General features: G+C 40.9%; 1 long non-coding RNA gene across 4 annotated transcripts in view; it reads left to right on the plus strand.

The window, feature by feature from the left end:
* The window catches only part of LOC121817148 (uncharacterized), a 298,484-nt gene that overhangs the window by 230,055 nt on the left and 42,413 nt on the right, over nt 1-26,016 (plus strand). For 2 of the 4 annotated variants that reach the window (XR_009597166.1, XR_009597165.1), the window contains 4 exons: nt 3,030-3,144; nt 6,980-9,230; nt 10,288-10,376; nt 12,428-12,558. This is a non-coding gene — a long non-coding RNA (uncharacterized LOC121817148). Of the gene's footprint in view, nt 1-3,029; nt 3,145-6,979; nt 9,231-10,287; nt 10,377-12,427; nt 12,559-18,740; nt 24,281-26,016 lie in introns of those variants that run through there. The other 2 variants (XR_009597164.1, XR_009597167.1) reach the window with 2 other exon arrangements.

The following is a 26,016-nucleotide window of genomic DNA, read 5'->3' on the forward strand; positions in this document are numbered from 1 at the left end:
TGATGAAAGTGAAAGAGGAGACTGAAAATTTTGGCTAAAAGCTCAACATTCAGAAAACTAAGATCATGGCATCTGGTCCCATCACTTCATCGCAAATAAATGGGGAAACAATGGAAACAGTGAGAGGTTTTATTTTGGAGGGGTCCAAAATCACTGCAAATAGTGAGTTCAGCCATGAAATTAAAAGATGCTTTCTCCATGGAAGAAAAGCTATGACCAACCTAGACAGCTTGTTAAAAAGCAGAGACATTACTTTACCAACAAGGATCCATCTAGTCAAAGCTATGTTTTTTTCCAGTAGCCATGTATGGATGTGAGAGTTGGACTATAAAGAAAACTGAGCACAGAAGAATTGAGGCTTTTGAACTGTGATGTTGGAGAAGACTCTTGAGAGTCCCTTGGACAGCAAGGAGGTCCAACCGGTCAATTCCTAAGGGAAATCAGTGCTGAACATTCTTTGGAAGGGCTAATGCTGAAGCTGAAACTGCAATACTTTGGCCACCTGATGCAAAGAACCAACTCACTGGAAAACACCCTGATGCTGGGAAAGATTGCAAGTGGGAGGAGAAGGGGACAACAGAGAAAGAGGTGGTTGGATGGGATCACCAACGAGAGGCAAATGAGTTTCTGTAGGCTCTAGGAGTTGGTGATGGACAGAAAGGCCTGGCGTGCTGCAATCCATGGGGTCACCAGGGGTCGGACACAACTGAGTGACTGAGCTGAACTGATAAAAGCTGACTTGGTGGTGGTGGTTTAGTCCTTCAGTCATATTCAACTCTTGAGATCCTAGATGCCATGATCTTAGGACTGTAGCCTGCCAGGCTCCTCAGGAGTCCTGGGATTCTCCAGGCAAGAATACTGGCGTGGGTTGCCATTTGCTTCTCCAGGGGAACTTCCTGACCCGGGAATCGAACCCAGGTCTCCTGCATTGTAGGCAGATGATTTACCAACTGAGCTATGAGGGAAGTCCCTAAAGCTTATCTGCTGGTGCTCAATTCTCCTAGTATTACTTGTCTGTACAGCTTTTGATTTCTCTGCTGAATCTGAATGAGAGCCTTGCTGGGAAGAGTAATATTGGTTATAGGGTTTTTTTTGCTTTCATTACTTTAAATATATCTTGCCTCTTCTTTCTGGACTGCAGAGTTTCTGCTGAAAAATGAACTGATAAATTTATGAGGATTCTTTTTGTTATTTATTTTCCCTGTTGCTTTTAATATTTTCTTTGTATTTTAGTTTGATTAGTATGTGATTAGTTTTCCAGAGCCAGGAATCCTCTGGAATTCCAGTGTCCTGATCTCAGTGACATTCCTACCCCAGAGGTTCAGGCCTTAACCCCCGCCTGGAAATCAAGACCCTGTCTTCTACTCTGCTCAGGAAAAAAGAGGGGGAAATGGGGGAATAAAACAAATGAAATGAATATACTACCCAAAGCAATCTACAGATTCAATGCAATCCCTATCAAGCTACCAGCGATATTTTTCACAGAGCTGGAACAAATAATTTCACAATTTGTACAGAAATACGAGAAACCTCAAATAGCCAAAGCAATCTTGAGCAAGAAGAAAGGAACTGGAGGAATCAACCTGCCTGCCCTCAGGCTCTACTATAAAGCCACAGTCATCAAGACAGTATGGTACTGGCACAAAGGCAGAAATATAGATCAATGGAACAAAATAGAAAGCCCAGAGATAAATACACACACCTATGGACACCTTATCTTCGACAAAGGAGGCAAGAATATACAATGGATTAAAGACAATCTCTTTAACAAGTGGTGCTGGGAAAACTGGTCAACCACTTGTAAAAGAATGAAACTAGAATACCTTCTAACACCATACACAAAAATAAACTCAAAATGGATTAAAGATCTAAATGTAAGCCCAGAAACTATAAAACTCCTAGAGGAGAACATAGGCAAAATACTCTCCGACATAAATCACAGCAGGATCCTCTGACCGACCGCCCAGAATACTGGAAATAAAGGCAAAAATAAACAAATGGGACCTAATTAAAATTAAAAGCTTCTGCACAACAAAGGAAACTATAAGCAAGGTGAAAAGACAGCCTTCGGAATGGGAGAAAATAATAGCAAATGAAGCAACTGACAAACAACTAATCTCAAAAATATACAAGCAACTTCTGCAGCTCAATTCCAGAAAAATAAATGACCCAGTCAAAAAATGGGCCAAAGAACTAAACAGACATTTCTCCAAAGAAGACATACAGATGGCTAACAAACGCATGAAAAGATGCTCAACATCACTCATTATCAGAGAAATGCAAATCAAGACCACAATGAGGTACCATTTCATGCCAGTCAGAATGGCTACAATCCAAAATTCTACAAGCAATAAACGCTGGAAAGGGCATGGAGAAAAGGGAACCCTCTTACACTGTTGGTGGGAATGCAAACTAGTACAGCCACTATGGAGAACAGTGTAGAGATTCCTTCAAAAACTGGAAATAGAACTGCCTTATGACCCAGTAATCGCACTGCTGGGCATATACACTGAGGAAACCAGAATTGAAAGAGACATGTGTACCCCAATGTTCATTGCAGCACTGTTTATAACAGCCAGGACATGGAAGCAACCTAGATGTCCATCAACAGATGAATGGATAAGAAAGCTGTGGTACATATACACAATGGAGTATTACTCAGCCATTAAAAAGAATACATTGGAATCAGTTCTAATGAGGTAGATGAAACTGGAGCCAATGATACAGAGTGAAGTAAGCCAGAAAGTAAGATACCAATACAGTGTACTAATGCATATATATGGAATTTAGAAAGATGGTAATGATAACCCTGTATGCGAGACATCAAAGGAGACACAGATGTATAGAACAGACCTTTGGACTCTGTGGGAGAGGGAGAGGGTGGGATGATTTGGGAGAATGGCCAATTTATGGGAACACTGATTCTCCACTCAGATATTCCACAGATTCTGGGTTTACCAAGCTGATTGTGGGGATTTAATCTGCAGTTCATGCAGGTGCATCAAAAAATTTTTGTTCCTCTTCCTTAGTTGCCCGGCCCCTGAGGCTCAGCTGTGGTTTTAGTCCCACCTCTGTGCGTGGACCACCTGTAGAAGTCTGTTCCTGAGGCTGCCCTGGAGTACTTGAGTCTGCATTCACTAGAAGGTAAGGCATGGCTCAGAGTTGGTGTCTGTCTAGGTTTGGGGACTCTGGTGATTACAGGTGCAAAGGAAAGATAGCAGCTGTGGGTACAAGAAATTGGACACTAGTGGGAACGTTTCCTAGTACCTGGAAGCCAGTGTGAGAAGGCCAGACCTGGTAGGGGCTTTACCTAACACTTAATGGGTCATCTGGTACCATCACTTCATGGGAAATAGATGGAGAAACAGTGGAAACAGTGTCAGACTTTATTTTGGGGAGCTCCAAAATCACTGCAGATGGTGATTACAGCCATGAAATTAAAAGATGCTTGCTCCTTGGAAGGAAAGTTATGCAACCTAGATAGCATATTCAAAAGCATAGACTTTACTTTGCCAAAAAAAAAAAAAAAAAAAACGTCCATCTAGTCAAGGCTATGGTTTTTCCAGTGGTCATGTATGGATGTGAGAGTTGGACTGTGAAGAAGGCTGAGTGCCGAAGAATTGATTCTTTTGAACTGTGGTCTTGGAGAAGACTCTTGAGAGTCCCTTGGACTGCAAGAAGATCCAAACAGTCCATCCTAAAGGAAATCAGCCCTGGGATTTCTTTGGAAGGAATGATGCTAAAGCTGAAACTCCAGTACTTTGGCCACCTCATACAAAGAGTTGACTCATTGGAAAAGACTCTGATGCTGGCAGGGATTGGGGGCAGGAAAAAGGGGATGACAGAGGATGAATGGCTGATGGCATCACCAACTCGATGGACGTGAGTTTGAGTGAACTCCAGGAGATGGTGATGGACAGGGAGGCCTGGCATGCTGCAATTCATGGGGTCACAAAGAGTCAGACGCGACTGAATGACTGAACTGAATGGCGCAGGGGGTTGAAATGTCGGGAAAGATTGGCTGCAATGGTGGCTTTGCCCTCTGTATGTCACTCAACAGTGGCTTCTTGCTCCTGTGGCAGTCTGGACTTCTTCCACAAGCACTCCTAGCTGAAGGTATCCTTCCTTCCATCCCCTCAGGCTGTCTCCTCACAGCCAAAGACAGTTCTCCCCCTGGGTTTGTTCTTCAGTCCTCATGTTCCAACTCTAAGTCCCTATGTGCACCGGTGGACACATGTCCCAGTTCATTTCTGTCGCTCAGTTGTGTCCAGCTCTTTGCAATTCCATGAATCGCAGCAGGCTAGGCCTCCCGGTCCATCACCAACTCCTGGAGCTCACTCAGACTAACGTCCATTGAGTTGGTGATGCCATCCAGCCATCTCATCCTCGGTCATCCCCTTCTCCTTCTGTCCCCAATCCCTCCCAGCATCAGAGTCCTTTCCAATGAGTCAACTCTTCGCATGAGGAGGCCAAAGTACTGCAGTTTTAGCTTCAGCATCATTCCCTCCAAAGAAATCCAAGGGCTGATCTCCTTCAGAATGGATTGGTTGGATCTCCTTGCAGTCCAAGGGACTCTCAAGAGTCTTCTCCAACACCACAGTTCAAAAGCATCAATTCTTTGGCTCTCAGCCTTCTTCACAGTCCAACTCTCACATCCATACATGACCCCTGGAAAAACCATAGCCTTGACTAGACAGACCTTTGTTGGCAAAGTAATGCCTCTACTTTCCCATATGGTATCTGGGTTGGTCATAACTTTTCTTCCAAGGAGCAAGCGTCTTTTAATTTCATGGCTGAAATCACCATCTGCAGTGATTTTGGAGCCCCAAAAAATAAAGTCTGACACTGTTTCCACTGTTTCCCCATCTATTTCCCATGAAGTGATGGGACCAGATGCCATGATCTTCGTTTTCTGAATGTTGACCTTTAAGCCAACTTTGTCACTCTCCTCTTTCACTTTCATGAAGAGGCTTTTTAGATCCTCTTCACTTTCTGCCATAAGGGTGGTGTCATCTGCATATCTGAGGTTATTGATATTTCTCCTGGCAATCTTGATTCCAGCTTGTGCTTCATCCAGCCCAGCGTTTCTCATGATGTACACTGCATAGAAATTAAATAAGCAGGGTGACAATATACAGCCTTGACGTACTCCTTTTCCTATTTGGAACCAGTCTGTTGTTCCATGTCCAGTTTCAACTGTTGCTTCCTGACCTGCATAGAGGTTTCTCAAGAGGCAGGTCAGGTGGTCTTCTATTGCCTTCAGAATTTTCCAGTTTACTGTGATCCACACCTAACAGAAGGAGAAGATATTAAGAGGTGGCAAAAATACACAGAAGAACTGTACAAAAAAGATCTTCATGACCAAGATAATCATGATGGTGTGATGACTTACCTAGAGCCAGACATCCTGCAATGTGAAGTTAAGTGGGCCTTCTGCATAGTCAAAGGCTTCGACATAGTCAATAAATTAGAAATATATGTTTTTTCTGGAACTCTCTTGCTTTTTCCATGATCCAGCAGATGTTGGCAATTTGATCTCTGGTTCCTCTGCCTTTTCTAAAACCAGCTTGAACATCTGGAAGTTCATGGTTCACATATTGCTGAAGCCTTGCTTGCGAAATTTTGAGCATTATATTACTAGCATGTGAGGTGAGTGCAATTGTGCGGTAGTTTGAGCATTCTTTGGCATTGCCTTTCTTTGGGATTGGAATGAAAACTGACCTGTCCCAGTCCTGTGGCCACTGCTGAGTTTTCCAAATTTGCTGGAATATTGAGTGCAGTGCTTTCACAGCATCATCTTTCAGGATTTGAAATAGCTCAACTGGAATTTCATCACCCCCTCTAACTTTGTTCATAGTGATGCTTTCTAAGGCCCACTTAACTTCACATTGCAGGATGTCTGGCTCTAGGTAAGTCATCACACCATCATTATTATCTTGGTCATGAAGATCTTTTTGGTACAGTTCTTCTGTGTATTCTTGCCACCTCTTAATATCTTCGGCTTCTGTTAGGTCCCTACCATTTCTGTCCTTTATCGAGCTCATCTGTGCATGAAATATTCCCTTGTTATCTCTAATTTTGTTGAAGAGATCTCCAGTCTTTCCCATCCTGTTGTTTTCCTCTATTTCTTTGCATTGATTGCTGAGGAAGGCTTTCTTATCTCTTCTTGCTATTCTTTGGAACTCTGCATTCAGATGTTTATATATTTCCTTTTCCTTTGTTTTCACTTCTCTTCTTTCCACAGCTATTTGTAAGGCCTCCTCAGGCAGCCTTTTTTTTTTTTTTTTCATTTCTTTTCCATGGCGATCCCTTGATCCCTTTCTCCTGTACAATGTCATGAACCTCCGTCCATAGTTCATCAGGCACTCTATCCAGTCGAAGGCAAACAAGGCTGTGGCATGGACCATCTATGTAGTTACACTATGTAAGCCATTTCACTGGCCTCCAACAGCCTTAGATGCTCCCTTTCTGTGCCAACTGATTTCCCCATCAGTCTGGGGGCTTCTCCAGAAGCAGGAACCTCTACTCTGATTCAGTTCTCCCCAAGAAGTGCAAGCACAGATCCCATCTTGCTTCCTCTCCTCTATTTTTCCTCTTCTTTCGTTCATTCTCCCCAGTTATGCAAGTATCTTTCTTGTCCTTTCTGGGTCCAAGGTCTTCTGCTAGTGTTCACCTGGTGTTCAGTGAGAATTGTTCCATCTTTAGATATATATATATTTTGAATTTGTGAATAGGGATGTACTCCACATCCTCAAACTCCTCCACTATCTTGTTTCCCCTATCCATTCTTCTGTTGATGGATACTTGGGTTTCCTGTCTGTTGCAAATAGTGTTGCAATGAACACTGGAGTACATGTATCTTCTCCAAGTATACCTCTGATGTTTATTAATAGAACTAAAAGTATTTAGATTTTCTAACCCTTCACATGGACATCACCAGATGGTCAAACTGAAATCAGATTGATTGTATTCTTTGCAGCCAAAGATGGAGAAGCTATATACAGTAAGCAAAAACAAGACTGGGAGCTGACTATGGCTCAGATCATGAACTCCTTATTGCCAAGTTCAAACCTAAATTTAAGAAAGTAGGGGAAACCACTAAACCATTCAGGTATGACCTAAATCAAATTCTTTATGATTATACAGTGGAAGTGAGAAATAGATTTAAAGGACTAGATCTGATAGATAGAGTGCCTGATGAACTGTGGACAGAGGTTCCTGACATTGTACAGGAGATACAGATCAAGACCATCCCCATGGAAAAGAAATGCAAAAAGCGAAATGGCTATCTGGGGAGGCCTTACAAATAGCTGTGGAAAGAAGACAAGCAAAAAGCAAGGGAGAAAAGGAAAGATATAAGCATCTGAATGCAGAGTTCCAAAGAATAGCAAGAAGAGATAAGAAAGCCTTCCTCAGCAATCACTGCAAAGAAATAGAGGAAAACAACAGAATGGGAAAGACTAGAGATCTCTTCAACAAAGTTAGAGATAACAAAGGAACCTTTCATGCAAAGATGGGCTCGATAAAGGACAAAAATGGTATGGACCTAACAGAAACAGAAGATATTAAGAAGAGGTGGCAAGAATACACAGAAGAACAGTACAAAACAGATCTTCATGACCAAGATAATCATGATGGTGTGAACACTCACCTAGAGTGAGACATTCTGGAATGTGAAGTCAAGTGGGCCTTAGAAAGCATCACTATGAACAAAGCTAGTGGAGGTGATGGAATTCCAGTTGAGCTATTTTAAATCCTGAAAGATGATGCTGCGAAAGCACTGCACTCAATATGCCAGTCAATTTGTAAAACTCAGCAGTGGCCACAGGACTGGAAAATGTCAGTTTTCATTCCAATCCCAAAGAAAGGCAATGCCAAAAAATGCTCAAACTTCTGTAGAATTTCACTCACCTCACTAGTAAAGTAATACTCAAAATTCTACAAGCCAGGCTTCAGCAATATGTGAACCATGAACTTCCAGATGTTCAAGCTGGTATTAGAAAAGGCAGAGGAACCAGAGATCAAATTGCCAGCATCCACTGGATCATTGAAAAAGCAAGAGAGTTCCAGAAAAACATCTATTTCTGATTTATTGACTATGCCAAAGCCTTTGACTGTGTGGATCACAATAAACTGGGGAAAATTCTGAAAGAGATGGGAATACCAGACCACATGACCTGCCCCTTGAGAAATCATATCCATGTGAGGAAGCAACAGTTGGAACTGGACATGGAACAAAAGACTGATTCCAAATAGGAAAAGGAGTATGTCAAGGCTGTATATTGTCACCCTGCTTATTTAACTTCTATGCAGAGTACATCAGGAGAAGGGCTGGGCTAGAAGAAGCACAAGCTGGAATCAAGATTGCCAGGAGAAATATCAATAACTTCAGATATGCAGATGACACCACACTTATAGCAGAAAGTGAAGAGGATCTAAAAGCCTCTTGATGAAAGTGAAAGAGGAGAGTGGAAAAATTTGCTTAAAGGTCAACATTCAGAAAACGAAGATCATGGCATCTGGTCCCATCACTTCATGGGAAATAGATGGGGACACAGTGGAAACAGTATCAGACTTTATTTTTCTGGGCTCCTAATTCACTTCAGATGGTGATTGCAGCCATGAAATTAAAAGACGCTTGCTCCTTGGAAGGAAAGTTGTGACCAACATAGATAGCATATTCAAAAGCAGAGACATTACTTTACCAACAAAGGTCCATCTTGTCAAGGCTATGGTTTTTCCAGGGGTCATGTCTGAATGTGAAAATTGGACTTTGAAGAAAACTGAGTGCAAAAGAATTGACGCTTTTGAACTGTGGTGTTGGAGAAGACTCTTGAGAGTCCCTTGGACTGCAAGGAAATCCAACCAGTCCATTCTAAAGATCAATCCTGGGTGTTCTTTGGAAGGACTGATGCTAAAGCTGAAACTCCAATCTTTTGGCCACCTCATGCGAAGATCTGACTCATTGGAAAAGACCCTGATGCTGGGAGGGGATGCTGGGAGGGATTGGGGACAGGAGGAGAAGCGGACGACAGAGAATGAGATGGCTGGATGGCATCACTGACTCGATGGACAAGAGTTTGGTTGAACTCCAGGAGTTGGTGATGGACAGGGAGGCCTGATGTGCTGCAGTTTATGGGGTCGCAAAGAGTTGGACACGACTGAGCGACTGAACTGAACTGAAGCCTTATGAAAACAAGATGCCAAGGAGATAAACTTATGTACAGCAGGTAAATTTCTATATATCGTTTTATTTGGAAATGATATAAATATTCAGTGACTCTCCTTTTTTTGTTTGTTTGTTTTGTTTTACCTAGGATCATATAGCTTTAAAGTTCAAGCTGCCAAATAAGTTTGTGAAACCATTTTCATGTGGACATTTGTGAGCATAATTATTGAAAAACATACATATGAAAAGCATGATTATTGTACATGTTATATCATATGAAACATAAAATGTAGTATAATGTTCATTTATGCATTTTACATGATTGCATCTATTTAATTCTCTTCTGTTTAACAATCATGTTTGATATTATAATGAAAATTTCCTCAACTGAGCAATAATCTAGCATTATCCTAAATTTTGAGGTGGTGACATATTATGCAAGTAAAAAAATCAAAAACAATTAATGTAAATATTTATTCATATTGTCTTTCCTTTTTATCTTTTTTATACCCACTGTTTTTGATGTGCATCAAGCAATTCATTTTTAATATACCTTTTGTCTTAGGATTGATTTATAGTTCTATTGCATAATCCTAGACATCTAGTGAACATAATTTATGCTTAACTAGTAAAAGTAGTAGAAAAAATAGAGTGTTTGCATTATACTTAACACTGACAACTTGGAAGTTATGCCTGTTTTACTTTACCAACAATTTTCAAATCTAGCTTTACCTCCCAAAGATTATCCCAGGTCATGGGAACTTTTAAAAATTGAATGTGTTCCTGTAGTTCATATAGTTTTAGGAATGCCTAATTTATATAATAGCTCATTTATCTCTAAATATATTTAAATATAATTCCTTTATTGGGTTTATAAATTAATTTAGTAATAATGTCCATATGTAGAAAAATGCCATTATATGTTGACAGGCATGTGTGCATAAATATAGACATATAGTCAAGCCAACAGAAATCTTACAGTTTTCATTGTAAATTCTAGCCGTGGGTCAGTAAAACATAGCGATATAATAAAACTGGTTTATCTCTACTTATTATTTTCATCTGAATTGTTATGGAGACTACTCTGAAGATGTTCTTTTGCTGTGCTTGACATATAGTCTGATGGCAGCTATGAACTCAGTTTAACATCACTGACTGAGGAGACATCTGACAGCTCCCTGGATATCTCCAGACCCCATCCGATTGGGTAAGACATTCAGTTCTGTTTTCAAATAGCCTTTCATTCTCTATTCAATCTCAAGTGGTTTCTTAAGGGGATCCCTTAGTCCGTTGAGAGCCTTTCATAGAGGGCAAAGTGGGGAGTAAAGTTCAAGTGACTGCAGGAAGCAGAAGGGCTGAGGTGGGATAAGTCTGTCAATGTGGACAGGAAAATGGAGAAGGTAGTGGTTTGAAGGGGGACATGTCAAAGGATCAAGAGAACTGGAGGGAAGATCCAAAGCAATAAAAGAAGGAAGCAGTCGCAGCCCTGATGAGAAGGGGCAGGTTTTAGAGAAGCCAGTAGGGGAAGAACCTTAAATGTCCTAAAAAGGCCACTAAAATTTCAAGTTATCCTTAGTAAAATCATGCCAACAAAAAGCAAACACAGAAGTGGCAGAACACAATTTCAGGAGGAGTTGAAGAAGAGGGTTTTCAGTCCAAGGAGAAGCTCCCATGTTGTTAACTAATGGTACCTTGATACTTTTGAACAGATAACTTTGATCTCCAACCCAACTTGTACCTGCCTGTGTTCTAGAAACAGACAAACCCACCACTATAATTAGCTTCTCTTTATCTGGAACTCTAAACTACTTTCTAGAGTGCAGTTCATTCTTAAGAACCAACATCTGTCCCTACTAGCAACAGGGAGCATTTAGAAGTTGAACTCAATAAAAGATCCCTGATCATCAGTCAGGAGTGGAGATCAAGTCTTCAAAAGTGTGCAGTTAGGATCTTGCATGAGTAGTCTGGACTCCAATGATTAAGAGTCCAGATTGATTGTATCCAAGCTGCAGTCCTGTAGCTATCAAAGAAAAATTGTAGATAGATATTAAAGTGTTCTGGAAAAGGCAGTGGCACCCCACTCCAGTACTCTTGCCTGGAAAATCCCATGGACGGAGGAGCCTGGTAGGCTGTAGTCCATGGGGTCGCTAAGAGTTGGACACAACTGAGCGACTTCCCTTTCATTTTCACTTTCATGCATTGGAGAAGGAAATGGCAACCCACTCCAGTGTTCTTGCCTGGAGAATCCCAGGGACGGGGGAGCCTGGTGGGCTTCCGTCTATGGCGTCGCACAGAGTCGGACACGACTGAAGCGACTTAGCAGCAGCAGCAGCATTTACGTGTTCAAAACAAATTTTATTCATGACTGTTGAAATGGAGAAAAAGAGGGCTCAGTATAGAGTTGGTTCAATTCCAAATACGACAGTGGAAAGTGGAAATTGATAGCCAGGGAGCCATGTAAGACTCAGTGAGTGGAAAATAACTAAGAAGAAACATTAATGGGTATAGGAAGTTCTGGCTAATTAATAGAATTTTTGCTGAAAATTGTAATCCAGCTGATGGATGTGGAGGGTGGTCAGACATGGAAGGTAAGGGGCTCTTGCTTGGCTGACTTAACTGTGTTCTTGCTAAGGATTTTGCAAGGGGTGCACAAATGGGCCTAAAGGAACACCCAACTTCTTTGTTACAAGCCAGTCTTCAGTTATTGGAGTTCTTGAAGCACTTCAGTGTTCTTCGCTCAGCACAATGACCTCCCAAGTAGAAAGGAGTTGCCTTGGACACCAGCACACAAACAAGTGGAAAAGGCTGTTGGCACCAAAGCCCTGACCAATGTTGTCTGCAGCCTTCATGGGCAAAGATATTTAATTACCGAGAGCAGCACTTACGCTAATGTTTCTGGTGGGGTCATCAGTGATTGAGAAAACTACAAATAAATGACCCAAGAAATTGTTTCAAAGAAAAAGTAGAATCTTACCTAAGCCGTTCAAGACCAAGTCAAGGTGCAGAGAATTGGGGCCATGGGAACTTCTCCTTGACCTTGACCTATAGAAGGTAATGAACAGTAAGCAGGTTCCTGCCTGGGTCTGATGCAAGCTCAGGAACAATCCTTGGAGAAACCAAGAGAAAAGCAGGTTCCCACTTCCTAAGATTTTTCATCCAGGTGACCCTGCAAAGGTCCTATTTTTACAGTAATCACATAAACTTGTGTTTCTCTGGTAAAGACTGTTTAAACTGGATCATTTTTTGCTATTTTCACAGGTCTCCACTCCGTGCTGCCTGCCCCATAGCTGTCAGGTTACCCAGCATAGGAAAGTGTTAGAACATTACCAGCTGCCTTGGAGATCAAGCCCAACAAGCTCCACTCTGGTTCCCTTGACAATCTGTATTAGGTACTGATCTTTTTATTTTTCATATAATGTACCATTATATTTTGCATTTATATATTGGTATCACACTCTTTTATAGACTTGATTTCTTACTAGTGATGTATAATAACTTTCCAGTATTCTCCCAGCTGTTTTTACTTCCAGTAGATTTTATTTCTACGATCTGTGTTTTTTGAATCCACATCTCTCCTTCATCAGATCAGTTCAGTTCAGATCATTTCAATAGTTCCGTCGTGTCCGACTCTTTGAGACCCCATGAATTGCAGCACGCCAGGCTTCCCTGTCCATCACCAACACCCGGAGTTCACAAAAACTCATGTCCATCGAGTCGGTGATGCCATCCAGCCATCTCGTCCTCTGTCGTCCACGTCTCCTCCTGCCCCCAATCCCTCCTAGAATCAGAGTCCTTTCCAATGAGTCAGCTCTTCTCATGAGGTGGCCGAAGTACTGTAGTTTCAGCTTTAGCATCATTCCCTCCAAAGAAATCCCAGGGTTGATCTCCTTCAGAATGGATTGATTGGAACTCCTTGCAGTCCAAAGGACTCTCAAGAGTCTTCTCCAACACCACAGTTCAAAAGCATCAATTCTTCGGCACTGAGCTTTCTTCACAGTCCAACTCTCACATCCATACATGACCACAGGAAAAACCATAGCCTTGACTAGATGGAACTTTGTTGGTAAAGTAATGTCTCTGTTTTTCAATATGCTATCTAGGTTGGTCAAAACTTTTCTTCCGAGGAGTAAGCGTCTTTTAATTCCATGGCTGCAATCACCATCTGCAGTGATTTTGGAGCCCAGAAAAATAAAGTCAGACACTGTTTCCACTGTGTCCCCATCTATTTCCCATGAAGTGATGGGGCCAGATGCCATGGTCTTCATTTTCTGAATGTTGAGCTTTAAGCCAAATTTTTCACTCTCCTCTTTCACTTTCATCAAGAGGCTTTTTATATCCTCTTCACTTTCTGCTATAAGTGTGGTGTCATCTGCATATCTGAGGTTATTGATATTTCTCCCGGCAATCTTGATTCCAGCGTGTGCTTCTTCCAGCCCAGCCTTTCTCATGATGTACTCTGCACAGAAGTTAAACAAGCAGGCTGACAATATACAGCCTTGACATATTCCTTTTCCTATTTGGAACCAGTCTTTTGTTCCATGTCCAGTTCTAACTGTTGCTTCCTCACCTGGATATGGTTTCTCAAGGGGCAGGTCAGGTGGTCTGGTATTCCCATCTCTTTCAGAATTTTCCCCAGTTTATTGTGATCCACACAGTCAAAGGCTTTGGCATAGTCAATAAATCAGAAATAGATGTTTTTTTCTGGAACTCTCTTGATTTTTCCATGATCCAGTGGATGCTGGTAATTTGATCTCTGGTTCCTCTGCCTTTTCTAAATCCAGCTTGAACATCTGGAAGTTCATGGTTCACATACTGCTGAAGCCTGGCTTGCAGAATTTTGAACATTGCTTTACTAGTGTGTGAGGTGAGTGTAATTGTGCAGTAGTTTGAGCATTCTTTGGCATTGCCTTTCTTTGGGATTGGAATGAAAACTGACCTTTTCCAGTCCTGTGGCCACTGCTGAGTTTTCCAAATTTTCTGGCATATTGAGTGCAGCACTTTCGCAGCATCATCTTTCAGGATTTGAAATAGCTCAACTGGACTTCCATCACCTCCACTAGCTTTGTTCATAGTGATGCTTTCTAAGGCCCACTTGACTTCACATTCCAGGATGCTTGGTTCTAGGTGAGTAATCACACCATCGTGATTATCTTGGCCATGAAGATCTGTTTTGTACTGTTCTTCTGTGTATTCTTGCCACCTCTTCTTAATATCTTCTGCTTTTGTTAGGTCCATACCATTTCTGTCCTTTATCGGTCCCATCTTTGCATGAAATGTTCCCTTGGTATCTCCAATTTTCTTGAAGAGATCTCTAGTCTTTTCCATTCTGTTGTTTTCCTCTATTTCTTTGCATTGATTACTGAAGAAGGTTTTCTTACCTCTTCTTGCTATTCTTTGGAACTCTGCACTCAGATACTTATATCTTTCCTTTTCTCCTTTGCTTTTCACTTCTCTTCTTTAACAGCTATTTGTAAGGCCTCCTCAGGCAGCCTTTTTTTTTCCATTTCTTTTCCATGGGGATGGTCTTGATCTGTATCTCCTGTACAATGTCACGAACCTCTGTCCATAGTTCATCAGGCACTCTGTCTATCAGATATAGTCCCTTAAATCTATTTTGCACTTCCACTGTATAATCATAAGGGATTTGATTTAGGTCATACCTGAATGGTCTAGCAGTTTTCCCTTCTTTCTTCAATTTAAGTCTGAATTTGGCAATAAGGAATTCACGACCTGAGCCACAGTCAGCTCCTGGTCTTGTTTTTGTTGACTGTATAGAGCTTTTCCATCTTTGGCTGCAAATAATATAATCAATCTGATTTCTGTGTTGACCTTCTGGTGATGTCCATGTGTAGAGTCTTCTCTTGTGTCATTTGAAGAGGATGTTTGCTATGGCCAGGGCATTTTCTTGGCAAAACTCTATAAGTCTTTGTCCTGCTTCATTCCATATTGCAAGGCCAAATTTGCCTGTTACTCCAGGTGTTTCTTGACTTTCTACTTTTACATTCTAGTCCCCTATAGAAAAAGACCTCTTTTTTGGGTGTTAATTATAGAACGTCTTGTAGGTCTTCATAGAACCGTTCAACTTCAGCTTCTTCAGTGTTACTGGTTGTGACATAGACTTGGATTACTGTGATATTGAATGGTTTGCTTTGGAAATGAAAAGAGATCATTCTGTCGTTTTTGAGATTGCATCCAAGTACTGCATTTCAGACTCCTTTGTTAACCATGATGACTACTCCATTTCTTCTAAGGGATTCCTGCCCGCAGTAGTAGATACAATGGTCATCTGAGTTAAATTCACCCATTCCAGTCCATTTTAGTTCCCTGATTCCTAGAATGTCGACGTTCACTCTTGCCATCCCTTGTTTGACCACTACCAATTTGCCTTGATTCATGGACCTGACATTCCAGGTTCCTATGCACTATTGCTCTTTACAGGATTGGACCTTGCTTCTATCACCAGTCACATCCACAACCTAGGTATTGTTTTTGCTTTGGCTCCATCCCTTCCTTCTTTCTGGAGTTATTTCTCCACTGATCTCCAGTAGCATGTTGGGCACCTACTGACCTGGGGAGTTCCTCTTTTAGTATCCTATCATTTTGCCTTTTCATACTGTTCATGGGATTCTCAAGGCAAGAATCCTGAAGTAGTTTGCCATTCCCTGTCCAGTGGACCACATTCTGTCAGACCTCTCCACCATGACCCACCCTTCTTGGGTTGCCCCACGGTCATGGCTCAGTTTTATTGAGTTAGACAATGCTGTGGTCCTAGTGTGATTAGATTGACTAGTTTTCTGTGAGTATGGTATCAGTGTGTCTGCCCTCTGATGCCCTCTTGCAACACCTACTATCTTACTTGGGTTTCTCTTACCTTGGACAGGGGTATCTCTTCATGGCTGCTCCAGCAAAGTGCAGCCACTGCTCCTTACCTTGGACGAGGGATATCTCCTCACTGCCACCCCTCCTGACCTTGAACATGGGATAGCTCCCCTAGGCCCTTCTGCGCCCGCGCAACCACCGCTCCTTGGACGTGGGGTAGCTTCTCCTTGCCGCCGCCCCTGGCCTCGGATGTGGGGTAGCTCCTCTCGGCTGTTCCTGCACTGTTGCAGCCTGGCACTCTCGGCTGCCACCACTGACCTTGGACATGGGGTAGCGCCTCCCGACCACAGCCCCTGACCTCAGGAGTGGGGTAGCTCCTCTCGGCTGCTCCTGCACCGTCACAGCCTGGCACTCTCAGCCGCTGCACCTGACCTCAAATGTGGGGTAACTCCTCTTGGCCGCCGCCCCTCGGGCATGCGGTCCTCCTGGCTTCTGCCCCTGATGTCAGATAGTGTTTCTTAAATGTTTATATTAAAAGAAAAAAGTGGTGGGGACTGTGTGAAGAGAATACTATAGTCTGTTGAAGCAAAGAACCTGTGTCACTATCAAGTCAAAAGTGGACAACTACTCAGCAATGGAAGTTAGGAGTAATATGTCTGGAGCTCATCATATCCCTTAAGATTTTTCTAAGTGTTACCACATCTTGTGATTAAGGTCAATAATTAAAGAAAAAAACTCAATATAAGCAGGGCTAGTAGTGACGCAAAGCTTTTAGGAATGAAATTTGGGTCACCTTCAGATAAAGAGTAATTCAGGTGCTTACTGAGACAAAGGGAATACATAAATTACAGTAGAAGAGGTAGTGTAAATATTGGCTTTGATCTAGTACTTGTTACTGAAAGGAGGATTATAATTATCATAAATATTTCTTCCTTATTGTGTTAAGACACCTGTGTGTGTATATATGGTGGCAATAGTGGTAAAGAACCCACCTGCCAATGCAGGAGATGGAAGAGATGTGGCTTAGATCCCTGGGTGGTGAAGATCTCCTGGAGAAGGGCATAGCAACCCAGTCCAGTATTCTTGCCTGGAGAATCCTATGGACAGAGAAGCCTTGTAGGTTACAGTCCATAGGGTGACAAAGAGTTGGACACAACTGAAGAAATTTAACACGCATGCACACTTACATTTATTAAATATATATATATTTGTTTTCCATCTTCAATATTCCTTTATCATTCAACATGAGATGTTCTAACATTATATCATAGTATTTAAGCATTGTTAATTTTGTGACATACTGTTTTTATGCTATATCATGGAGAACAGTAAGTGTCATTTAAGGACTTACTTCCTCTTCTTGGGAAGAGGTGACTGTTTTTGGTTATACATAGGATGTTTTATCTTGTTATGCAGAATCATGACGTCATTGCTGTCTTTATTTGATGAATTAAGTATAGTTGAAGACATTGAGTATATTGTCAAGTTGGGAATGGGTGGATTTGTGATAGTTAACTTGATTGGGCTAAGAAAGTAAGGTATGTGGTAAAAGCATTTCTGAGTATGTCTGTAAGTGTTTCTGTGGATAGTAGCCTTTGTTCAGTATTCTTTGTAAAGACATTCACTCTCTTCAGTGAGAGCAGGCTTTACCCAGTCAAGATGGAGGTGATCAATGGAACAAAAAAAAGAGAGAGAGAGAGAGAGAGAGAGAGAGATGTATTTTCTCTCCTCTGTTAGAGCTAAGGCATCCAGTTTTTCCTGCACTTGGACATGTGTTTCTGGTTTGTGCCTTTAGACTCTGGAAATTATACCAGCTGCTCACTGCTTCTGAGGTCTTTGATTTGGAAGTAGGAATTACACTATCAACTCCCCTCCTTCTTAGGCCTATATATTTTGCTAAATTATTCCATAGGCCTTCCTGGTTCTCCAACATGTAGATGGAAAATTGGAGGGTTACTCAGCCTTAATAAATACCTGAGATAATTCTTATGATAAATACCCTCTTAGATCTGTCTCTCTGTCTATTATTATCATCATCTCCTATTGGTTCGAGTTTGCTGGAGAATTCTGGCAAATATAGATTTTGGTTCCAAGAGTGGTCCCTAAGGAACCTTGTGAATTTTAAGGATGATTTTCTGATTGTTTCTGGGTTTTCTGGGATCTACTCTCTAATCTTATTAGATTTAAAGATGATAAGGACTCTTTCCAGTAGTAAGCAGAACACTGGTAGACAAAGGTGTGCACTCTTTCCAGTAGTAGGCAGAGCACTGGTAGACAAAGGTGTGCACTGATATAAAATAAACCAGTTTCTGTATACCATGATTATTAAAATGGGTCCCTCTTTCAAGGAAACTGCAGCTTTTTTTTTTTCCCCCTTACTGGAATAGACATTAAACTTGTTGCACATTCGCCTTACCTGTTTGTAAAGCTACTGCCAAAAAAGTCATTCATGGACTTAAAGAATGTCTCTCCCACTATTATGGCATATTGCACAACATTGTTTCTAATAAGTGAGCTCACTTCATCACAAAAGAAGTGTCATAATGGACCCATGCACTTTACATTCACTGGTAATATCACATTTCCCACCATCTGAAGCAGCTTGTTTGATAGAATGGTAGAAGGAACTTTAGAAGGCTCATTTACAGAACCAGATGAGAGTACATTTGTTTCAGGGTTTTAACAAGATTTTCCAGTAGGCTGTGCATATTCTGAATCAGCATCCAATATGGTGTTGTTTTCTTCTATCCAGGATTCATGCATCTAAAACCCAAGAGGTGGAAAGCGAAAGGTATTGTTTTTGCCTCTTGTTCCCTTATCTTTATGCTCTGTTGACCTTGAAGTCTTAGATACAGAGGAAAGTCTGCTTCCCCTAGGAGACAAAACAGTAATTCCCCCAGATGGATGTTAAGACCGTCACCTAGTCACACTGGGCTCCTACTGCCTATGAATCAATATGAACAGCAGGGAGTTTGGGTGCTGCCTAGGGTGATTGATTGTGACTACTGTTGCAGAGAACCTATAGTTACACAATTGTTAAAATGATTTTTTAAAAAAACAGTTATTCAGAACTATTGGAATTGGGTAAAAGAGCCCTCAGGATAGAACCAGGACCAATTCTGATATCCATCCATTCTTTGTTCAAAAGAATGAAGAGACATTCTTCTTCCCTTAAAACATATATAGTTTGTTTCTTCTCAGTCACCTTTGTTCATTAAAGACCTGCTAAATTATCTGTTGATATTTCATAATAGATATGTTTTAAGATGCTGGCCACAAAACACTGAATGAAGTGGGTTCCTATGAAAATTACAGAAAACAAATATTAGTATAAAACCCCATTTTCTGATTCCATAAGGAAGCCTATTGAGAAGAATTCCTGATGTTGCCCTCAAAGCATATTCAAGTGATGAGTAGAGACAGCAATGGTCATCCAGTGAAGTTCCTCATTTGTAGTTTGGCTGCCGACAGTGATGGCTTTTATTTTCTGTTGAATTTTCTATGTGACACACATAGCAATAGACATGAAGTTTGCCCATACAAGATCATTTGTGGTGATTTACTTGAGGTTTATAGCTAGGCCTGAAACTTCAACTTACAGAGATTCAGGAAAAGGGAAGTTCCAGTTCTCTAGGATTTCAAGTCAGATGGGAGAAAAATTGTAAACATTAATTGAAGAGTTATAGGCAGATTGGAATGTAAAAGTAGGAAGTCAAGAGATACCTGGAGAAACAGGCAAATTTGGCCTTGGAGTACTTGCCATACTTCATTTGTATGGCAAAGGCTAACAGAATTCTGCCAAGAAAACACACTGGTCATAGCAAACACTTTTTTCGACAACCCAAGAGACGACTTTACACATGGACATCACCAAATGTTCAATACTGAAATCAGATTGATCACATTCTTTGTAGCCAAAGATGGAGAAGCCGTATACAATCAGCAAAAGCGAGACCTGGAACTGACTGTGTCTCAGATCATCAGCTCCTCCTGGCAAAATTCAGGCATAAAGAAAAGTCAGTGGGGAAAACCACTAGGCAATTCAGGTATTACTTAAATCAAATCTCCTATGAATATACAGTGAATGTGATGAATAGATTCTAGGGATTGGATTTTGTAAACATAGTGCCTGAAGAACTATGGAGAGAGGTCTCTAATATTGTACAGGCAACAGTGAACAAAATCATCCCAAAGAACAAAAAAAGCAAGAAGGAAAAGTGGTTGTTAGAGAAGGCTTCACAAATAGCTGAGGAAAGAAGAAAAGTGAAAAGAAAGGGAGAAAAAGAAAGATACACCCAACTAAACGCAGAGTTCCAGAGAATAGCAAAGAAAGACAAGAAGGCCTTCTTCAATGAACAATGCAAAGAAATAGAGGATAACAATAGGAAGGATAATGCTCAAAATCACTTTAAGAAAATTGGAAATATCAAAGGAACATTTCATCCAAAGAGGGGGAAAATAAACGACAGAAATGGTAAAGACATAATAGAAGCAGAAGAGATCAAGAAGAGATGGAAAGAATAGATAGAACTGTACATTTAAAAAAAAAATCTTAATGACCTAGATAACCGTGATGGTGTTGTCACTCATCCAGAGCCAGACATCCTGGAGTGTGAAATCAAGTGGGCCTTAGGAAACACTGCTGCCATTAAAGCTAGTGGAGGCGATGAAATTCCAGCAGAGCTATTTCAAATCCTAAAAGATGATGCTATTAAAGTTCTGCATCAATATGTCAGCAAATTTGGAAAACCCAGCAGTGGCCACAGGACTAGGAAAGGTCAATCCCATTCCCAGTTCCCAAGAAGGGCAGTACTGAAGAATGCTCAAACCACTGGAGAATTGCCCTCATTTCACATGCTAGTTCAGAGAAGGCAATGGCACCCCACTCCAGTACTCTTGCCTGGAAAATCCCATGGATGGAGGAGCTTGATAGCCTGCAGCCCTGGGATCGCGGGGAGTCGGACACGACTGAGAGACTTCACTTTCACTTTTCACTTTCATGCATTGGAGAAGGAAATGGCAACCCACTCCAGTGTTCTTGCCTGGAGAATCCCAAGGACGGGGAAGCCTGGTGAGCTGCCATCTATGGGGTCACACAGAGTCGGACACGACTGAAGCGGCTTAGCAGCAGCGGCAGCAGCACATGCTAGTTATGCTCAAAGTCCTCTAAGCTAGACTTCAGCATATGTGAACTGAGAACTTCCAGGTGATCAATCTGGGTTTAGAAAAGGCTGGAGATCAAATTGCCAACATTCACTGGATCATAGAAAAAGCAAGGGAATTCCAGAATAATATCTACCTCTGTTTCATTGACTATGCAAAAGACTTTACCTGTATGAATCATAACGAACTGTGGAAAACTCTTAAAGATATGGGAATACCAGACCATCTTACCTGTCTCCTGAGAAACCTATATGTGGGTCAAGAAGCAAAAGTTAGAATCCTGGAGAAACTGACTTGTTCAGGATTGAGAAAGGAGTTTATTGTCACCCTGTTTATTTAACTTACACTCAGAGCACATCATGGGAAATGCCAGGCTGGATGAGTTACAAGCTGGAATCAAGATTGCTAGTAGAAATATCAGTAATCTCAAATATGCTGATGATATCACTATATTGGCAGAAAGTGAAGAGGATGTAGAGAACCTCTTGATAAGGTTGAAGGAAGAGAGTGAAAAAGACAGTTTAAAACTCAGTATTGAAAAAATGAAGATCATGGCATCTGATCCCATCACTTCATAGCGAATAGAAGTGAAAAGGGTGGAAACAGTGACAGGTTTCCTCTTTTGAGGCTCTAAAGTCACTGCAGATGGGACTGCATTTATGAAATTAGAAGATGATTATTTATTGCCAGGAAACTTATCACAAACCTAGACAGTGTCTTAAAAAGCAAAGACATCACTTTGCTGACAAATGTTCATATAATTAAGGCTATAGTCTTTTCAGTAATCATGCATGGATGTGAGAACTGGACCATAAAGAAGGTAAAGAGCCAAAGAGTTGATGCTTTGAACTGAAGAGCTTCTAGATGAACATGAAAGGGGAGAGTGAAAAAGGTGGTTCAAAACTCAGCATTCTAAAAATGAAATCATGGCATCTGGTCCCATCACTTCATGGCAAATAAATGGGGAAGAAGTGGAAATAGTAACAGATTTTATTTTCTTGGCCTCCAAAATTACTGTGAACAGTGACTGCAGCCAAGAAAATAAAAAATACTTGCTCCTTGGAAGAAAAGCCATGACAAACCTAGACAGTGTATTAAAAAGCAGACATCTCTTTGCCAGCAAAGGTTCATATAGTCAAAGCTGTGTCTTTTCCAGTAGTCATGTATGGATCTGTAAGTTGGACCATAAAGAAGACTGAGTACTGAAGAGTTGATGCTTTTGAACTGTAGCACTGAAGAAGACTCTTGAGAGTCCCTTGGAAAGCAAAGAGATCAAACCAGTCAATCTTAAAGGAACTCAACCCCCGAATACTCTTTGGATGCTGAAGCTGAAGTGCTAGTACTTTGGCCACCTGATGCAAACAGCTGACTCACTGGAGAAGACCGTGATTCTGGGAAAGATTGAAGGCAGAAGGAAAAGAGGGTGACAGAGGATGAAATGATTGGATGGTATCAATGACTCAATGGACATGAGTTTGAGCATACTCTGAGAGACAGTGAAGTACAGGAATCCTGGTGTGCAGCGGCTCATGAGGTTGGGAAGACTTGGGCATGACTTGGTGACTGAACAACAACAACAACAGGCAGATACTGGAAGAAACTAGAATTCCAGCTTTTGCATTGACTGGCAAAATGTCCAAGATGAAATCCAAAAGGGAAGATTGTATTTTTTCCATTGGAACAATTTGTTCTTTCTCTTTAGGGTAACCAAAGTTCAACCAGAAACAAATTGAGATGAATTTGTTGGCATATAACTTCATCTCGTTGCACTTTGATTCTTTACATACATAGGCATTCCTGTCTACTGCTGATTTTATTTATTTTTTTTAGTTTTTTATTTTTTAAATCTTAAAATCTTTAATTCTTACATGCGTTCCCAAACATGAACCCCCCTCCCACCTCCCTCCCCATAACATCTCTCTGGGTCATCCCCATGCACCAGCCCCAAGCATGCTGTATCCTACGTCAGACATAGACTGGCGATTTAATTCTTACATGATAGTATACATGTTAGAATGCCATTCTCCCAAATCATCCCACCCTCTCCCTCTCCCTCTGAGTCCAAAAGTCCATTATACACATCTGTGTCTTTTTTCCTGTCTTGTATACAGGGTCGTCATTGCCATCTTCCTAAATTCCATATATATGTGTTAGTATACTGTATTGGTGTTTTTCTTTCTGGCTTACTTCACTCTGTATAATCGGCTCCAGTTTCATCCATCTCATCAGAACTGATTCAAATGAATTCTTTTTTACAGCTGAGTAATACTCCTTTGTGTATAAGTACCACAGCTTTCTTATCCATTCATCTGCTGATGGACATCTAGGTTGTTTCCATGTCCTGGCTATTATAAACAGTGCTGTGATGAACATTGGGGTACATGTGTCTCTTTCAATTCTGGTTTCCTCGGTGTGTATGCCCAGCAGTGGGATTGCTGGGTCATAAGGTAGTTCTATTTGCAATTTTTTAAGGAATCTCCACACTGTTCTCCATAGTGGCTGTACTAGTTTGCATTCCCACCAACAGTGTAGGAGGGTTCCCTTTTCTCCACACCCTCTCCAGCATTTATTGCTTGCAGATTTTTGGATCGCAGACATTCTGACTGGTGTGAAGTAGTACCTCATTGTGGTTTTTAAACACCTTCGGGGAACAATGTAAAACAGTATGTGTGCAGAAATTAAACTGCTTATGTTTATGTCTGATGCGAGTTTGTTTAAGAAGGACAATTGTTCATTTCTGTGGTGTACAACATTTTAACATAAAAAACAAACAGCAAGTATGGACCAATTTGTATGAATTTCATACAATATCCTTTCTCAGAAACATTCTTCAACTTAACTTTAAAGTTTCAACATAACAAATAGGTTTTTGGACCTATTTTTAATTAGACATATGATAAAGTATAATAATTGATGAAAAGTTAGTTTAGAAACTTTCATACCACTTATATCTATTGAATTTCCTTGTTCTTAATAATTATGCTATGCTCCAATTGATCACAAAATTTTGAAATAAAGAATTGTATCCATCATCCTAAATTATTTTCTTATTTACATATTATGTAAGTTTTCCAAAATACCCAGAAACAAAGAACCTAAAATGTTAAATAAATGGTTGTTTCTTTTTTCCTCTTTTTTCTTTTTATTTTACTATTATTCTTGATATGCATTGAAGCAACTCATTTTAATGAACATTTTTCCATATTTTAGTTGTATAGCTTTATAATCTCATACATCTGGTAGAATTAACATAAAATTAAATACTATACCTAGACAGAAAAAAATACATTTGTTCATCATATTTAATGCTGAAAACTCTGAAGTTATGATTGCTTTAATTTTACCAATATTTTTTTAAAAAACTTTATGAATCAAAGATATCCCAGTTAAAGGGGATTTTAATAAATGGATTTATTTCTCTGTTTCTGAAAGTTGTAGAAATATCATTGAAATGCTCATTTATATGAAAATCAATTAGATTAGATATCATTTAAGGGATTTTGAGAGTGAAAAAGCTGGCTTAAAGCTCAACATTCAGAAAACGAGGATCATGGCATCCGATCCCATCACTTCATGGGAAATAGATGGGAAACAGTGGAAACAGTGTCAGATTTTATTTGGGGGGGCTCCAAAATCACTGCAGATGGTGACTGCAGCCGTGAAATTAAAAGACGCTTACTCCTTGGAAGAAAAGTTATGACCAACCTAGATAGCATATTCAAAAGCAGAGACATTACTTTGCCCCCTAAGGTCCATATAGTCAAGGCTATGGTTTTTCCTGTGGTCATGTATGGATGTGAGAGTTGGACTGTGAAGAAAGCTGAGTGCCGAAGAATTGATGCTTTTGAACTGTGGTGCTGGAGAAGACTCTTGAGAGTCCCTTGGACTTCAAGGAGATCCAACCAGTTCATTTTGAAGGAGATCAACCCTGGGATTTCTTTGGAAGGAATGATGCTAAAGCTGAAACTCCAGTACTTTGGCCACCTCATGCGAAGAGTTGACTCATTGGAAAAGACTTTGATGCTGGGAGGGATTGGGGGCAGGAGGAGAAGGGGACGACAGAGGATGAGATGCCTGGATGGCATCACTGACTCGATGGACATGAGTCTGAGTGAATTCCGGGAGTTGGTAATGGACAGGGAGGCCTGGCGTGCTGTGATTCATGGGGTCGCAGAGTCGGACATGACTGATAGACTGAACTGAACTGAACTGATCACTCAGAGATATAAAATGCCCTATATCCATATCATATATACAGCGTGTAAAAACATGCATAAGAACTCACACAACTGCAAAATGAAATCTTATAGCTTTAGTCTAAAATCGTAGCTCTGACCCAGTAAAACAATCTCACAAGTTTATCACCTGTTTATATTTTTAACTGAATTGTGTTTCTGGAAAATGGGCAAGTTAGAATTGCTGCTGCTGCTGCTAAGTCGCTTCAGTCGTGTCCGACTCTGTGCAACCCCATAGAGCGCAGCCCACCAGGCTCCCCCGTCCCTGGGATTCTCCAGGCAAGAACACTGGAGTGAGTTGCCATTTCCTTCTCCAATGCATGAAAGTGAAAAGTGAAAGTGAAATTGCTCAGTCGTGTCTGACTCCCCGCGATCCCAGGGCTGCAGCCTACCAAGCTCCTCCATCCATGGGATTTTCCAGGCAAGAGTACTGGAGTCGGGTGCCACTGCCTTCTCCGAAGTTAGAATTAACTGTCCAAAAATATTTGTGGGAAAATTGTTAAGATTTCCCTTACCATGCCACGCAATTTGGTGGAGACTGTAGCCCATATTTTAAAACAGTGATGGAGGAGATATCTAGTCTGGATGCCTCCAAACCCTAATGAGTGATTAAAATATCCAATTATTTTT

This window comes from Ovis aries, chromosome 18 (genome assembly GCF_016772045.2).
Source record: "Ovis aries strain OAR_USU_Benz2616 breed Rambouillet chromosome 18, ARS-UI_Ramb_v3.0, whole genome shotgun sequence".
Taxonomy (NCBI): Eukaryota; Metazoa; Chordata; class Mammalia; order Artiodactyla; family Bovidae; genus Ovis; species Ovis aries.